Source organism: Carcharhinus amblyrhynchos, chromosome 23 (assembly GCF_965287045.1).
Source record: "Carcharhinus amblyrhynchos chromosome 23, sCarAmb.v2.hapA, whole genome shotgun sequence".
Lineage (NCBI taxonomy): Eukaryota > Metazoa > Chordata > Chondrichthyes > Carcharhiniformes > Carcharhinidae > Carcharhinus > Carcharhinus amblyrhynchos.
In genome coordinates, this window is record NC_137346.1 from 3,944,866 (window position 1) to 3,963,685 (window position 18,820).

General features: G+C 44.7%; 1 protein-coding gene and 1 pseudogene across 1 annotated transcript in view; both read right to left on the minus strand.

Moving 5' to 3' along the window:
• The window catches only part of LOC145357371 (protein FAM222B-like), a 47,201-nt gene extending 46,467 nt beyond the window's left edge, over positions 1-734 (minus strand). Inside the window, exon 1 of the mRNA XM_080210677.1 lies at positions 181-734. The gene's annotated coding sequence lies outside the window, so the exon portion shown is untranslated. The remainder of the gene's footprint in view (positions 1-180) is intronic.
• A 17,515-nt stretch (positions 735-18,249) lies between these two features.
• On the minus strand, positions 18,250-18,483 carry LOC145357383 (reactive oxygen species modulator 1 pseudogene; annotated as a pseudogene).
• Positions 18,484-18,820: the final 337 nt, after the last annotated feature.

The following is an 18,820-nucleotide window of genomic DNA, read 5'->3' on the forward strand; positions in this document are numbered from 1 at the left end:
ACCAGTCAGTGGCGCAGAAGGGGGCGGAACTTCCGCTGGCAGCTTCGGTTGCCCGGGCGCCCGCCCCTCTTTTGTTAACTGTCCGACGCCGCCTCAAGAATGGAACTAAAATCCGACAGCCCTCCGGAGGGGAGGGGGGGAAAAAACGACCACCAAATCAAACGCCAGACGGGCACTTACTTTCTGTGGAGCTGACAGGACTGCATAGTTAAACTGTGGGTAAGGTCATGAATTCGTTCGCTTCTTCGGCCCGCGCCGCTCGCTCGCAACCGCTGCTACTGCGGCAAAAAACGCCAGACGCAGCAACCACCGGCGCATGCGTATGCGCGCTACCAGTGACTCCCAGCCACTACGCATGGGCGCTACCTGAGCGACTGCCGGCAAGTACGCACGCGCAATTGGAACTGAATACACATGCACACCAACAGCCGCTTGCAGCGTGGACACATGCGCAATCGTGGTGGTTGGACCGATGCACCTGCTTCATGCAGTCCATCTGACCGTTAAATTTAAAATCCTCGCAGATTTCACGATATATTTTGGATCGTTTTCAATTAACTTCTCGGCCTCGTCATTCTGTATACGTTTTTATTTCATTTGTATCCCAGTTGCTCAAGGGGAACCATGGAGTTGGCAATGTTGCGCCCCTATCGCTTGGAGGTCCAAATGTTTCGGTATATTGATGGCTCCACACATCACATTAAGATACATATACAATTAATTCATTGTTTAATAATTCATTGGCATAGCCCCAAGGGATTTCACAAAGAGAGAAATGGACTGAGCCTCGATTCGAGGGATCTGGAGAAAGAAATCAAATGCCTACTTGAAAGGAAATGGGCATTGACATTGATTTTAAAGGGAAGAGGCAGAAACGAAGTTAGCATTTTGCACTAACTGCTGCCAAATAAAATGGTTCACATTTGCTGATGCATTGACTTTCACCACCTACAAGCACCAGGGTGCCAGAGTTTGTGGATCAGCAGATCACATGCCCCACATAAGTTTGTCTATAGTGAGTTGGGTGAAAATCAACTAACTGAAACACATGAACTATTCGACGACTGCTGTTTGGGGAACATGTGTGTAAGCTGTCCACCACTTTCCCTACAGTCAGACAGTGAATAGGTTTCAATACAAAAAAAACTCAGTACATCCAGAGGGTGACACAGTGGTTAGCACTGCTGCCTCACAGTGCCAGGGACTTGGGTTCGATTCCTGGCTTAGATTAATGTCTGTGCAGAGTCTGCACGTTCTCCCTGTGGCTGCGTGCGTTTCCTCCGGATGCTCCTGTTTCGTCCCACAGTCTGAAAGACTTGCTGTTTAGGTCAATTGGCTATGCTCAATTCTCCCTCAGTGTTCCTGAATGGGTGTTCCATCAATAAGTCCAGGCAGCGGGCGATCGACGGGGCCGCCCATCCCGACTGCCTGCCCCTCTACCGTGGCTACGTTCGCGGCCAGGTGTCCCTGGAGAGGGACCAAGGGCGCAGTTGACACCTTCCGTGCCCACTGGGCACCACAGGGGCTGGCGTGTGTTATAGACCCTTAAAACCACATTTTGATTTAATGTTTTAAGTTTCCTTTGGACTTTGGTTTCTGTTCGGGCCGTTCCCCCCTTCCTTTTTGGGGGGCTGCCCCTCTTAATTTGTCCCTAAGTTAATTTGAGTTCGTTTTACTTGTTAGGTACATGAAAGAAGTACCTGAATGGGTGTTGCAGTGTGGCAATTAGGGGATTTCACAGTATCGTCATTGCAGTGTTAACGTAAACCTACTTGTGACTAATAGATAAACTTTCAAGTTGTGAAAGCAGCTATAAAAATACATGTCTGGTTTTCTTATTTCATAGAATGTGTTAAGCAAAATGTAAGGGAGAACTGAGAATACTAACACAAACAGAAAAATCATCAATGGCTTCACAGACAAGATCTTCAGCTGTTCTATTGCATCTCCCTTAGCAGACTGACGAAGTGTACAACATTTCCTCCACAAGTATGGAAATTGGTCTGTATCCAAACAGAGTTTTGGCCAGCATTCTATAAATAAGTCATCAGACAGCTGCAGCAATTAGCCAAAGGCTGCATAACTCAAAGTGGTGGATCCCACTGGACCCACAAACCCTCCTCAATTAAGGATGCTCCAACGTGCTTCACTGCATTGCAGCCTCTGTTTTCACCTGTTGTTTCCTGGGTAGTGACCAGCTGCAGTTATCCTGACTGATTTATTATCCCCTTCCTCTGCACTGGATCCCAAATAGTGAGGGGGCTTTCCTCAGTAATTTGAAATCTAATGTTCGAAATGACTAATCAAGTGCATTTGATGGTGCAGAGACCTGCAGTGCTTGTTTCTTCCTAAAATAAACAGGACATTTTAGAGTGTGGGAAAAGGCAATTTTATAATTAATATTGCAAATAGTTAGCACTTATTAGCCAATCTAAACAACTACCTGTTTTAAACATGGTGGGGATTGTACCAGGGTCACAAAAAAAATTAGAATCAATTTCACTGTTCCTGATTATGCACATTTACATTGCCTGTAACATGCTGAAAGATCATATTGATGAATGGCACTGTTTTGAGGCAGAATACCAAGGGTTTTGCCATGTGTATGGCTGCACTGTATCCCAACTGGAAGCATTTAATACTGATATTGGATTTCCCAATTTGGGAAAGTATTCTGTTACACATTGGCTGCCATTCAATTGGTGACACTTCACCTCTGGGTCAGAAAGGTCAGAAAGTTGTGAGTTAAAGTTTCACTGGAGCCAGTATTGTTGGAGCAGATCATCTGGCCCTTATCACTTGATTTGATTTATTATTGTCACATGAATAAGTATACAGTGAAAAGTATTGCTTCTTACGCGCTATACAGACAGAACATACTGTTAATAGAGTACATAGGGGAGAAGGAAAGGAGAGGGTGCAGAATGTGGTGTTGCAGTCAGAACTAATGTGTAGAGAAAGATTAATTTAATGCGAGGTAGGTCCATTCAAAAGTCTAATGGCAGCAGTGAAGAAGCTGCTTTTGAGTCGGTTGGTAAGCGATCTCAGACTTTCGTATCTTTTACCTAATGGAAGAAAGTGGAAGAGAGAACGTTTGGAGTGTGTGGGGTCCTCGATTATGCTGGTTGCTTTTCTGAGGCAGCAGGAAATGTAGAGTCAATGGATGGGAGGGTGGTTTGCGTGAAGGACTGGGCTTCGTTCACAACCCTTTGTAGTTTATTGTGGTCTTGGTCAGAGCAGGAGCCATATCAAGCTGTCATACCTCTGGAAAGGATGCATTCTATGGTGCATCTGTAACAATCGGTGAATGTCATAGAGGACATAGAATCATAGAACAGAATCATGCCGAATTTCCTCAGCCTCCTGAGAAAGTAAAGATGTTTGTGGGCTTTCTTAACTATAGCTGTTTGTGGGAGCTTGCTGTGCATAAATTGGCTGCTGCTTTCTCTACAACAATGACTGCAGGAAGTATTTGAGTGACTGTAATGCACTTTGGGATGTCCTGAGGTTGTGAAAGCCACTGTATAAGTGCAAGTCATCCTTTTTATTTTATCGGTAATACCCTTCACTTTGATAAACACAAAATAGAGAAGGGCTAAACAGAAGTGAGCGATGGCTGGAATACAATCTCTGAGCTTGGATCTTGCTTACAGTCTTGTCTTTGGAGTTTTCTCAGGGCTTTTGACGACATCTGAATCTCCCCATTGTGTTGCAACTTTGCAAAGACACTAAGCCTTTATTGTAAATCATCATATATCTTCCCTTGAGATTTAGCCTCCAGTTGTAGATGAAGATACTAATTTGGCGTCTTTGTGACTGTTTGATAATTATAATAGGCTACTCAATATTTGTGTCTCCAAACTAGCCTGTGGCCATTCCAGTCTGGCAGAGATTCTTTCCTCCTCCTTTCTGCCTGAGGGCACAGCCTTGTTTGCCATTAAACAATACTCTTTGACATAATTTTGCACACAGTAGCAGGCAGGTCCACACTTCCCCTTTCTGCCACTGTTAACAAGCTGCATTAAAGTCAGCCCATCTGCAAACATCAAATCCAACCAGTTCCTTTGAAATGCTTCCATTCTGCAATTTAAATGAAAGTTCTCACTGGCACCTAGATGCAAATGTAGTTGTTATGCGAGAAAAATAAAGAACTTGCATTTACACAGTGATTTTCATGACCACAGGTTGATGCAAAGCACTTTAAAGCCAAAGAAATACTTTTGAAATGTAGTCAATGTTGTAATAGAGCAAACGCGGCTGACAATTTATTCACAAACAAACAACAACAAAGTAAATGTAGGCACAGAAAAACTCAACAGAATAAAAGACTGGATTATCTGTTTTTTTACAGATGTTGTTGGAAGGATAAATATCATTCAGGATACTACAAGATTCTGTTCTTCTTCCAATAGTGCTCCAGGGGTGGCAAAGTAGTTAGCACTGCTGACTCACAGCTCCAGAGACCCAGGTTTGATTCCTGACTTGGGTCACTGTCTGTGTGGAGTTTGCATATTCTGCTTGGGTTTCCTCCAGGTACTCCTGTTTCCTCCCACAGTCCAAAAGATATGTGGGGTTAGGTGCATTGGACATGCTAAATTGCCCCTTAGTGTCCTGGGATGTGTAGGTTAGAGGGATTAGTGGGGCAAATGTGTGAGTTTGTGGGGTAGGTCTTGGGGTGGGATTGCTGTCAGTGCAGACTTCATGGGGCTGAATGGCCTCCTTCTGCACGGTAACATTTCTATGATTGCTTACATGTGAGCGGGTAGACAGGCCGCTGGTATCTGAAAGACAGCATTCTCCCTCAGTGTATACAGCACTAGAGTGTCAATTCACTGAATATGAAAGCAGGGAAGTTATGCTTCAGTTATACAGAGCACAAGAGAGACCACATCTGGTGTACTGTGTACAGTATTAGTCGCCTTATTTAAGGAAGGATGTAAATATGTTGGAAGCAGTTGAGAGAAAGTTTACCTAACTAATACCTGGAATGAGTGAGTTGTCTTATGACTGAAGGTTGAATAGGCTGAAGTTTAGAAGAGTAAGAGGCAATTAGATTGAACCATATAGCAGCCTGAGGGGTCTTGACAGGGTGGATGTAGAAAAATGATTACTCTTCTGGGAGAATCAAGAACTAAGGGTCACTGTTTAAAAATAACGGGTTGCCCATTTAAAATGGAGATGAATAAAGCAACCATAAAATGGGTGCTTTTCTGGTTGGCAGTTGGTGACTAGTGGAGTACGGCAGGGACCGGTGCTGGGGCCTCAACAGTTTACCATATACATTGATGATCTGGAGGAGGAGGCTGAGTGTAGGGTAACAAAATTTGCTGATGACACGAAGATGAGTGGAAAAGCAAATTGCGTGGAAGGCGTGGAAAGTCTGCAGAGAGATCTGGATAGGCTGAGTGAGTGGGCGAGGACCTGGCAGATGGAGTATAACGTTAGCAAATGTGAGGTTATCCACTTTGGTAGAAATAATAGTAGGAGGGATTACTATTTAAAGGGTGAAAAGCTGCAGCACGCTACGGTGCAGAGGGACCTGGGGGTCCTTGTGCACGAGTCGCAAAAACCCAGTCTGCAGGTGCAGCAGGTGATCAAGAAGGCGAATGGGATGCTGGCCTTTATAGTGAGGGGGATAGAATGTAAAAGCAGGGGGGTCTTGCTGCAACTGTACAGGGTACTGGTGAGGCCGCAACTGGGGTACTGTGTGCAGTTTTGGTCCCTGTATTTGCGAAAGGACATATTGGCCTTGGAGGGAGTACAGAGAAGGTTCATCAGGCTGATACTGGAGATGAGGGGGTCAGCTTATGAAGAGAGATTGAATAGACTGGGTCTGTACTCATTAGAGTTTAGAAGGCTGAGGGAGGGTCTTACAGAGACCTACAGGATAACGAAGGGGCTAGGTAGGGTAGAGGTAGAGAGATTCTTCCCGCTCAGAAAGGACAGCAGAACTAGAGGGCACAGCCTCAAAATAAGGGGGGGGGGCGCAGTTTAGATCAGAGTTGACGAGGAACTTCTTTACTCAAAGGGTGGTGAATCTCTGGAATTCTCTGCCCATTGAAGTGGTGGAGGCTACCTTGTTGAATATATTTAAGTCACGGGTAGATAGATTTCTGATAGACAAGGGAATTAAGAGTTACGGGGAGAAAGCGGGAAAGTGGAACTGATTCACTTCAGATCAGCCATGATCTTATTGAATGGCAGGACAGGCTCGAAGGGCTAGATGGCCTACTCCTGCTCCTATTTCTTATGTTCTTATGAGGCAAAGTTTCCTCTCGAGGGTTGTGAGTTTTTGGAACTCTCTTCCCGAAAATGCAGTGGAAGCAGTCTTTGAATATTTTTAAGGCAGAGGTGCATGAATTCTTTGATTTGATTTTGATTTGATTTATTATTGCCGTGTGTTGATATACAATGAAAAGTATAGTTTCTTATGCGCCATACAAAGCACACCGTTCAAAGATAAGGAAAAGAGAGAGTGCAGAAGGTAGTGTTAGATTCATAGCTAGGGTGTAGAGAAAGATCAGCTCAATGTGAGTTAGGTCCATTCAAAGGTCTGATGGCAGCAGAGAAGAAGCTGTTCTTGAGTCGGTTGGCAGGTGTTCTCAGATTTTTGTATCTTTATCCCAATGGAAGAAAGTGGAAGAGAGTATGTCCGGGGTGTGTGGGTTCCTTAATTATGCTGACTGCTTTTCCGAGGCAGTGGGAAGTGTAGACAGTACCAATGAGTGGAAGGCTGGTTTGAGTGATAGACAGGGTTTCGTTCATGACCCTTTGTATAGGGGAGAACATTTCCCTGTCTACATCAACGAGGACGAAGTAGAAAGGGTCGAGAGCTTCACGTTTTTAGGTGTCCAAATCACCAGCAACCTGTCCTGGTCCTTCTGTGCCAACATGAAATGTTAAGAAAGCCCACTAATGCCTCTACTTTCTCAGAAGATTAAGGAAATTTGGCATGTCAGCTACGACTCTCACCAACTTTTACAGATGCACCTTAGAGAGCATTACTTCTGGTTGTATCACAGCTTGGTATGGCTCCTGCGCTGCCCAAGACCACATGCAACTACAAAAGGTTGTGAATGTAGCCCAATCCGTCTCGCAAACCAGCCTCCATCCATTGACTCTGTCTACACCTCCCGCTGTCTCAGCAAAGCAGCCAGCACAATTAAGGATTCCACCCACCCTGGACATTCTGTCTTCCGCCTTCTTCCATCGGGATAAAGATACAAAAGTCTGAGGTCATGTACTGATCGATTGAAGAATAGCTTCTTCCCTGCCACTGTCAGACTTTTGAATGGACCTAGTTCGCACCAGTCAATCTTTCTCTACACCCTAGATATGACTGTAACATTATATTCTGCATCTCTCATTTCCTTCTCTATGAACGGTATGCTTTGTCTGTATAGCATCACGAAACAATACTTTTCACTATATGATAATGCATAATAAATCAAATCAAATCTCTCCAGAGAAATTATGTCCTTCCTGTAATGTGTTGATGGAAAGGTACATAAAACCCCTGTTGTGGCTGAACCAGCGTTTTATACCGTACTGGTGTTATATCCCCGTTTTTGTATTCCAAACTTCATTCAGTAAAGGAAAGCAATACATATACTTTCTTTACCATCCTATCCACCTGTCCTGCTACGTCTAGGGACCTGTGAACGTGCACTGCACCACCATATATCGTCGGGTAAAACGTGTCTCAACTTAGGGTCGCAAAAAACACTGTGATTGAGTAAACATCAGAGTTTCTTTTAATTTTAATGATCATTGTTGCCCATCCCTAATTGCCCTTCAGCTGAGTGACTTGTTAGACCATTTCAGAGGGCAGTTAAGTTTCGACCACATGACTGTGAATTTGGAATCACATTTGGGCCTAGGGGAAGAGAGTGAACCAGGTGAATTTTTCTTACAACAATCAACGATAGTTTCAAAGTTACCATGACTGAGATTAGCTTTCAATTCCAGATTTTGTCCATTGAATTTAAATTCTACCAGTCGCCTTGATGAGATTTGATCCCGTGTCCCCAGAGCATTAGCCTGGTTCTCTGGATTATTAGGCCAGTGACATAACCACGATGCCACCATCCCCCCTACTATTTTCCAGAACCATTTCAGAAGGGATAAGGAGACATTTCAGCGATGCCACCCAATGTATTACTGGAGAAACAAGCCTTTTTTCACCTTAGCCCAGGGATCAATGCAAGATGGTTTAAAAACCGATGATTAATTATATATTGTATGTTCAGCCTGAGAATGATTGATGAATGAGAAGGAAAATGCCCATTTTTATCTGCTGTTGGGACTATTATTATTGATTACGTGTTTCCAACAAGTATGATTGTAAAATGCAGTCTGACTTTCAAAGAGATAGCAGACATTTTGTTAAGTTGTCAGTAACATTGGTCAAAATCTAAAAGTAGCACTCATAGGGGTGCCAGTCTCTGCACAAAAAGATCTCACCAACAATGAAGAGATAATGATCAGTTCACTTGTTTTAGCAATGTTGGTTGAAGGATAAATGTTGGCGAGGACAGTGGGGAGAAATGTTCCGCTCTGCTTTGCAGCAGTTGTCATGGCATTTTTAACATCCACCAGAGAGAGCTGGCAGAACCACGGGTGCAACCACTCAGCTGGAAGATCACATCTCTGACAGTGCAGCCCTCCCTCTGTAATGCATTTGGAGCGACAGCCTCGATTCAAACAGCCTGTCGTGGGATTTGAACCCACAACCTTCTGACTCACAAGGCAAGAAGGCTATCCACAAAGCTGCATCTGTTACCAAGAATTCCCTCATCCTAAGTCAGCCAGTTTGGGGGATTCACTCATCTGCAAAGTCAGTCCAGCTGTTAATCGGGTGAGTGCGGGGTGTGCTTTGTTTCCAATGTTTAGCAAAGTAATATGAAATGGATTGAAATTCTCTAAATACCTGATCGAGTAAAATTTAGTTTATGTGTAAAAATAAACCAGCTTGTTGTTTTACAACAACAACTTGTATTTATATAGCACTTTTAACGTGGTCAATCTTTCTAAGGTGCTTCACAGGAGTACGTCTTATCGATTAAAATTTGATATGGAGTAAACACAAGGAGAAGTCAGAAGTCACTAAAAACTCCATCAAAGAGGCAGGTTTTAAGGGACATCTTAAAGAAGGACAGACGTTGCAGCGAGGTTTAAGGAGGGAATTCCAGAGGTCAGAGTTCAGGTAGCCGAACGGTGAAGCGACAGCATTTGGGGATGTACAAGAGGCCAGAATTGGAGGGATGCAGAGGTTTTGAACAGTTATGGGAAGGTTCCAGAGATTTGAAAACACAGATGTGACTTTTTAAATCAAAGTGTTGCCAGAAAGGTAGCCAAGGCCAGCAAGAAAATGGGATGGTGAGTGAACAGGACTTGATGCCAGTCAGGTTCAGAGGCAGCAGAGTCTTTTTATGGAAAGTATAAAGTGGGAGGGCTGCGAGGGCAGCTATGGAACAGTCGAGGCTGTAGGCAACAAAGATAATAGATTATTGAATTTTCTGATAGTGATATGTTGGCACGATTGCACAGTGTTTACCACTACTGCCTCACAGCACCAGGGACCTGGGTTCAATTCCAGTCTTGGGTGACTGTCAGTGTGGAGTTTGCATGTTCTCCCCGTGTCTGCGTGGGTTTCCTCCGGGTGCGCCCAGAGTCCAAAGATGTGTTCGTTAGGTTGATTGGCCGTGCTAAATTGCCCGTTAGCGTCAGGGAGATTAGCAGGGTAAATGTGTAGGGTTACGGGGGGTAGGATCTGGGTGGGATTGTGGTCGATGCAGACTCAGGGAGTCGAATGGCCTCCTTCTGCGCTGTAGGGATTCTATGATGTACGTTTTGAATATATGGAGCCACCCGCACACAAATGTTTTTAAAAAATACAGCGACACCTTAGCAAAAAGAAAGATTTGCATTTATAAAGTGCTTATTAAAACTACTGGATGTCTCAAAGTGTTCACATCCAGTGAAGTACTTTTGAAACGTAGTCACTGTTTTAATGTTGCAACATGGCAACCAAATTGCACAGGAAACTCTTAGACACAACAGCACGAAAATAAACAGATAATCTCTTTTTTTTTGTGATGTTGGTTGAAGGATAAATATTGTCCCCGATGGTAAGGATAAATGATGCTGTGGGATCTATTATATCTACCTGAGGTAGATGGGGCCTCAGTTTAACGTCTCATCCAAAAGACAGTGGGGTGAATTTTACCATCCCACTCGCCATGGGAATGGGAACAGGCAAGGGACAGACCATAGAAAGGTCCATTGACCTAGAGTCATTGAGGATTACAGCATGGAAGCAGGCCATTCAGTCCAACTTGTCTACGCTGCTATTTTTTCAAATGACTAAGCTAGTCCCAATCGCCTGCATTTGGCCCATATCCCTTGATAGCCACCTTATCCACGTAACTGTCTAAATGCTTTTTAAAAGACAAAATTAAACCAGCCTCTATTACTACTTCTAGCAGCTTGTTCCAGACACTTACCACTCCCTGTGCGAAAAAATTGCCCCTCTGGACACTTTTGTATCTCTAGAGGGTCAATTGTTTTCACACAGAGGCTGGTGAGTGTCTGGAACAAACTGCCAGAGGTCATAGTAGAGGCAGGATTTCAGGTTTCAGGGCAAGCAAGGCTGGAAAATCCTGGCCCATGTGTTCACCTCATTACTCACGAGCAAATGGTAGATTTTAAGTGATGGTGGGATTGCCAACACAGTAACATTGGGACAGGAGGAGATCCTTCAAGCCTGCTGCATCATTAAGTTTGATCATTGTTGGTCTGTGGTCTAACTCCATCTACCCACCTTGGTTCCATATCCTTTTTTAAGATTAAGTTTATTTATTGGTGTCATAAGTCGGCTTACATTAACACTGCAATGAAGTTACTGTGAAAATCCTTTAGTCACTGCATTACTGCGCCTGTTGGGATACACCGAGGGAGAATTTAACATGGCCAATGCACCTAACCAGCATGTCTCTCAGACTACGAGAGGAAACCGGAGCACCCGGAGGAAACCCACACAGACACAGGGAGAACGTGCAAACTCCACACAGACAGTGACCCCAAGCCGGGAATCAAACCCAGGTCCTTGTCGCTGTGAGGCAGCAGTGCTAACCACTGTGCCGTCCTAATATTACCACAGCCCGTGAAAATCTATCATTCTCAATTTTGAAACTCTTAATTAAACCCGCAGTCTCCGCAGCTTTTCACAAGGAGAGAGTTCCAGATTTCCACTCCCCTTGGTGTGAAGAAGTGCTCCATTCCTGACATCACCCAGACTAGCCTGGTTCTAATTTTAAGGTCATTCCACCTTGTTCTGGACTCTCCCACCTGATTAAATATTGTCAGTTTATCTCCCCTGTCGGATCCTTCTTGCCTTTGACTGAACGATGAGCTGTCAGAAGGTACAGAAAGGTGTGTGAGATTTGGAATTTAGTGTCAAGACAATCTTATTAATGTTAACAGGCAGGGAGCGAAAGAAAAAAACCAGTTGGTTGTAAACAGGAAGCCATTTTGCTCCTGTGTTGTGAGAGTCTCGCTGAATTTGTAATATATTACAGCATTTTTATAATAGACTGTAACAGAGAGATTTCAAACACTGTGAACATAAGGGGCTATGACTTTGTTCAACTCTAGATTTTATTCCCTAGGCATGGAGGATAAATTGATTTTCTGCTTCAACCTAACTGCCAATGGTTTTTTCAGTAAATGGAAAAAGTAATATTACATTACTGTTAGTGCTAATGACACAGACAAGGTCACAGACACAATGCTCGTCCTTACAGTGGTGGATCAATATCAGCACTTTGCAAAGACTTCAAAAGGCAATCTGGCTCCCTAAAGTACTGTAATCAAAGGTGTAGGAGAAGCACAGACAAGACAGGCCCCTCGAATGCAAACAAGGAGAGCCTAGCCAAGGTAACGTTAAAAGAACTCTGAGCAGAGGAGGGGACGCCTTCTGGGTGCAGGGATTGCAATGAGTAAATGAACAGGGGCATATTCCTACCTCAACTGAACAGGGAAGAAAGTAAACAGGAAACAGGACACTGATGGTCAGCAAGGACCATTGGTCATCTGTGATATCAGTATGAAAATAAATTGCTGGGTACTTCACAGAATTCCTACAGCGCAGAAGGAGGCCATTCGGCCAATCAAGTCTACATTGACCCTCTGACAGAGCACCTTACGCGGTAACCCTACATATTTACCCCACTAATCCCCTAACCTACGCATCTTGGGACACTAAGGATCAATTTAGCATGGCCAAACCACCCAACTTGCATCTTTGGACTTACATTAATCATTTTGTTTATACATCCTGCCTTGCATTTCTTCAATATAATACTCTGGCAGTTTAATTTTTTTGTAATTCATTCATGGGACATGGGCATTGCTGGCTGGCCAGCATTTATTGCCCATCCCTAGTGGCCCTTGGAGGACAGTTGAGAGTCAACCACATTGCTGTGACTCTGGAGTCGCATGTAAACCAGACGGGGTAAGGATGGCAGATTTCCTTCCCTAAAGGACATTAGTGAATCAGCTGGGTTTTTCCGACAATCGACAATGGTTTCAGTAGATTCTTAATTCCAAATTTTTATTTATTGAATTCAAATTCCACCATCTGTGGTGGCGGGATTCAAACCCGGGTCTCCAGAACATCAGCTGAGTTTCTGGATTAATAATCTAGTGATGATACTATGAGGCCAACACATCCCTGTTTGTACTGTCAGTAATTATCTTGCCTCTGATATATTTAACTTTGATCAATGCTCAAGCTGGGATGCCCCTTAAAGGCTCCGGGAATTCCTGTGATGATGAATCCATGGCACAGAAACAGGCCATTTGGTCCATTTGACCCTTACTGGTGTTTCTGCTCCACATGAGGCCCCTCTCACTTTGATTCTTTTCACCCTCTTGGATATCTTCTCTTTCTTTCTTCCTCGTGTGCCTAGCCAATTATCCCTTAAATGAATCTTTACTGTTCACCTTTCCACTCCCTGTGCTAATAGGTTCCACATTCTCACCACCCTCTGGGTAAAAATGTTTCTCCTGAATTCCCGAATGGATTTGTTACTGATTTGTGGCCTTGTACTCCCCGCAAGTGGAATAATTTTGTCAATGACTACCCTATTGAACCCCTTCATAATCATAAAGGATTCTGTTAGGCACCCCTCAGGTTTTTATGGAGCAGAAAGCCCCAGCCTTTCCAGTCTTTCTTAAGTATTGGAACCTCTCTGTTCTGGTAAGATCCCAGAAAATCTTTTTTCCACTTTCTGCATTGCTTCCACATCTTTGTTGTAAAATGGAGACCAGGACTGTTCGCGTTATCCACTGGTTACCCTGTCCAGTTAAACAATCTATTTTCCCCTGCACCTTCAATACATTTTATCATTAATAAATCAAAAGTGTTCAAAGAAAGTGGAATATAACCTGGAATTAACTGGGATTTTACACCACGACTTACAGGTTTCAAAGTACTCCTCCCGTTCGGGTTTGAAGAATTACCAATTGTAAAAATATGCTTTGCCTGTAGGAAAGTATCAGCGATTATCTGGCTTTGTGGAAAGCGACAATTATCAGTTGTCTTTCCGAGCTGCATGATCATCAGTTACAGAGGAGGATCAGTGTGTCTGGACTATCCACAGTGATGTGGATAGACAGAGCTGCATATATGCACAGTCCCAGTGTTGGAGCAACTTTTCATAGAAGCTACCTGCCTTCCCTCCAAAGGACAAGGGTTGATAATCCTCCAGAATTGTTCTGGACTCTCCAGGGATTTCAGATTAATTAACCCCAGACACTCCTGCAGGCAACACCCAGAAGAGTAAATGTTGAGGCATTTGAAAAAAACACTTTATTTTTTCACTTTCCAGTCTTGATTATAAAATATATTGGCGGTGATGGGAGAAACATTATTGAAGTGGGTGGAATCATAGAATCCTACAGTGCAGAAGAAGGCCATTCAGCCCATCGAGTCTGCACTGACCACAATCCCACCCAGGCCTGATCCCCATAACCCCATGCATTTACCCTAGCTAGTCCTCTTGACACTAAGGGAGACTAACCACATAACCCGCACATCTTTGGAGTGTGGGAGGAAACCAGAGCACCCGGAGGAAACCCACGCAGACACAGGGAGAACGTGCAAACTCCACACAGACAGTGACACGAACTGGGAATCAAACCCAGGTCCCTGGCACTGTGAGGCAGCAGCCCTAACCATTGTGCCACCGTGCCACCCTGGTCAGAGGCAGAATCTCACACTGAAATCTCCAGGAATACATCTGATGGGAATCTGAAATATAAACAGAAAATGGGGGACAAACTGGCAGCATCTGTGCAGAGAGAAACAGAGTTTCCATCAGAACTGGGAAAGGTTGGAAGGAGAATGGCCTGAATCTTTGGAAGAGACTCAATCGTCATTGGATTGTTTCTCAGCTGCAACATTCCCCTGCCTCAAAAAGCTCCACATTTCCTGCTGGACCCTTCAAGTCTGATCTTACCAGAAATGTACAGCAAAGTGTCTCTCAGAGAATTCCAGCAGGTCAGTAGAGTTAGGGGAAGACAGAATGTTTATGGCACTGGATGTTATTTGTCTGTGTCCAGTGTCAGTATTGGTGAACAATGTTAATGAATGAGTGAATGGGTATGGTGGGTGAGGTATCGCACAGGGTGGGTTAGGGGACAGGTGAGTGAGGTGGCAAGTGAGATGCCAGGTGGGCAAAATTGCGGGTGCACGATGTGATAGGATGCCTCACATCCTTTAAAAAGTACCTGGATGAGTATTTGGCGCACCATAACATGCAAGGCTATGGGCCAAGTGCTGGCAAGTGGGATTAGGTGAGCAGGTACAGGGCATTTCATGTGTCAGTACATACTCAATGGGCCGAAGGGCCTGTTCTGCACTATAATATTCTGTGATAGGTGGCTGATGTGATAAATGGGTGAGGTGGAAGGTGTATGAGGTGGCAGATGGGTCACATAATAGGTGGGTAAGGTGGCAGGGTAGGTGAGCTCGCAGGTAGGAAGGATGGCAGGTGGGTAAGGTGGTAGGTGAGTGAGATCGCAGGTGAGTAAGATGGGAGGTGCCAGGGTATAGGGTGTCAGGTATGTGAGATGCGCTAGAATGGATAGTCAGGTCTGGTTGGCAGGGATAGTTGGGTAGTCAGGCACGTAGCGTTGTTGGGAGGGGTAGTTGGGTTGCATTGGGTTTGTTCAGAGGGGTAGTTGGGGAGGTAGTTGGGTTGAAGCAGTAAAGTGATCAGGAGGGATAGTTTGGTCAGATTGGGGATGGTCAGGAGAGAGTAGTCGGGGTGGAGGGAGTGGTGTGAGTGATTGCAGGGTTCAGTTATTCAGTTACTCCAGAGCTAGACTAGGTTTAAATGTGTATCAAGTTTGGCTGGATAACTATCCAGATGAGTACATCGGAACTGTCTGAAACTGGAGACCTTTGTGGAGGGTCCCACGGAGCAGGGATATTGAAAGTTGAAACTCCTGGGCAATTCCTATCCATTGTCAGAGCATCAGAACCTCCGCAGGGCCCCAACATGCTTATCAGCTCATATATCCAGTCTGTGACCGCGTAGAGGCCAGAAGATCCAGGGGCCAATGGGTGGAGGGACAAGGACAAAAGAGAGGTCTGTGATGATCTGAAGGACAGGAGAGATTGAATAGCAGAGAGTTAATCAGAAGCCAAAGAGAATGGCTATAGGTGAAGGGAAGAAACACCTGCCTCGAGCAGGTATCCTGCTGACTGCAAGCACAAAAACAAGAGAAAAACTGAAATAAACTTTAAAAAAGGAAACAAAACGGCTTCTATTCACTTTCAATTGGCAACCAATAGCAGGAATGTGGGGTGGGGCAGCTGGAGGCAGGGGGTGGGGGGGAGCGGGTTGGGGAATGTGAGGAACGTGACCAACCCAAGCTGAAACCCAAGTTATGATATAGAAATCAACCTGAAAAATATCTCTACAATAAAAGAACTGAACTCCAGAGGTGAGGGAGAGTGACTGCCATTGATAATAAGGCAGCAGCTGACTGAGTGTGGCATCAAGGAGTCCTCCCAAAACTGGAGGCAATGGGAATCTGGGTGAAAACTCTCTAATGTTTGAAGTCATACCTGGCACAAAGGAAAATGGTTGTGATTGTTGGAGGTCAATCAGCTCAGTGCCAGGACATCACTGAGGAGTTCCTTCAGGGTTAGTGTCCTAGACCCAACCATCTTCAGCTGCTTCACCAATGACCTTCCTTCCATCATAAGGTCAGAAGTGGAACTGCACAATGTTCAGCACCATTCCCAACTCCTCAGATTCTGAAGCAGTCCATGTCCAAATGCAGCAAGACCTGGACAATTTCCAGGCTTGGGCTGACGAGTAACATTTGTGTCACATAAGGGCCAGGCAATGACCATCTCCAACAAAAGAGGATCTAACTGTTGCCCTTTGACATTCAATGGCATCAACATCACTGAATCTTTCACTGTCAACACTCTGCATCAGAGTTACCATTGACCAGAAACTGAAGTGAACAAGCCATATAAATACCGTGACTCCAAAAGCAGGTCAGAAGCTCTGAATTCTGTGGTGAGTAACTCACCTCCTGACCATCACAAACTTCCCTCCTCCCCCCCACCCACTGCCCCAAAAGCCTCTCCAACATCTACAAAGCACAAGTCACGGGTGTGATGGAATACTCTCCACCTGCCTATTTGAATGTTGTTCCAACAACACTCAAAAAAGTTTGACATCATTCAGACGAAGCAGCTTGCTTTATTGATACCCCTTCCACAAACATTCAATTGCTTCTGCTATCACAAACAGTAGCAGCTGCATGTACCATCCATAGGATGCACAGCAGGAACTCACCAAAGCTCCTTAGGCAGCACCTTCCAAACCTACCTGAAAGGACAAGAGCAGCAGACACCTGGGAACACCATCACTTGGAAGTTCTCCTCCAAGTCACTCCTGACTGAGATTACTTCACTGTCACTGGGTCAAAATCCTGGAATTCCCTTCCTAACAGCACAGTGGGTGTACCTACACCTCAGGGACTTCAGCAGCTCAAGAAAGCAGCTCACCACCCCCTTCTCAAATTTCATTAGGGATGGGCAATAAATGCTGGCCTAGCCGGTCATGCCCATACCCTGTAAGTGAATAATATGTGGGGTTCCGTGGATAGGGGCTAGGTGAGATTGTTGTCAGTGCAGATTCAATCGGCTGAGTGGCCTCCTTCTACACTGTAGGGATTCTATGGTTTACAGTCAGATTCTGAATCCTGAGCTTGAAGAAACACCTTCCACTCCCAGCCATCTGTTATCAATCATATTGAGAGAGCTGTCGGTGACTTTCTGCCTTGGATTGCTCTCATTGTTGTGTCAGCAGGTTGTCACATTGCTGAGGATGGGTTTTTCTGATATTGAATGAGGATCAAATAAAAACAATTGCTTACATTTATAGTTCACCTCTGACAGAATAAACCATTCCAAGGCACTTCTCACAAGAACATTGCAAAGCAAAATTTGACACCAGGGCACAGAAGGCGATATTAGGACAGTTGGCCACAAGCTTGGTCAAAGAGGTAGGCTTTAACATGTCCCTTAAAGAAGGAAAGCGAGGTACTGAGAGACAGAGTGATGTAGAGGTGGTATTCCAGAGCTAAGGTCTGCATTAAAGACTAATTTTAGAAAGACAGAGGTGACATCAGCCTGTTTCCACCATTCATTAGGATCCTGGCTGATCCTTACCCTAGCTCATTTCTGCCTGCCTTGCCCATTGATGCTCTTAGCTAACAGGAATTGATTGCTCTCAGGCTATGTCTGCGTGGGTTTCCTCTGGGTCCTCCGGTTTCCTCTCACAGTCTGAAAGACGTGCTGGATAGGTGCATTGACCTGAACAGGCGCCAGACTGTGGCAACTAAGGGAATTTCACAGTAACTTCATTGCAGTGTTAATGTAAGATTTACTTGTGACAAATAATAAAACTTCACTTTCCTTTAATTTCATTGAGCTTCCTGTATTTTTTGGGAGCGGGGTCCACACTCCTGCCAACCTTTTTGTGAAGCAGTGCTTTGTAACCTCTCTCCCCAGTGGTCTGGCTCAGATTTTATTTTTGATGCAATATTAAGCCATGCACTTTAATCTCCATTATTATACAGCTGGTTACCAGGGAGACAGAGACAGGTGATACATTATCTGCAACACTTGAAATTTTAGCAGAAAGGAAAGATTGATTGTTAGCATCTGATTCCCATTCTAATTGCCATGGTGGTTCCAAATGTGCCTCCACTCTGCATCCTGGTCTTCCCAACACCACCCAGCAGCTCTCAATCTCTCAGCCTAGCCTGAGGCACATAAAACTGCCAAACCGTGCACCAGCCACCGTGCCAACTGCCCATCACAAAGCCCACTTTAACTCTGTCGCAGCAGCTGGACTGTGACTGCCCATACAGTGGCGCTGTGACTGGCATCGCAGGGATGCCTTCTGAATCTCAGTAGCTCAGGATGACATTTTGAGGTTATGCCCTTTGAGGAACTCCTTTAATCAGAGAATGATGTGAATTTGGAACTTGCCACTGCTGCATTGAGGATAATACCTGCATTTAAGGAAAAGCTTGCTAAACACTTCAGACAGAAAGGAATAAAAGGATTTGTTTATCGGATTAGGTAAATAGGGATGGAAGGAGGTTTATGTGGACTGTCAAAGTTAACATCGACCATAGAATCCCTACAGTGCAGAAGGAGTCTCTTCGGCCCATCAAGTCTTCAGCAACACCAATCCCAACCAGACCTATCTTTGCTTAGTTA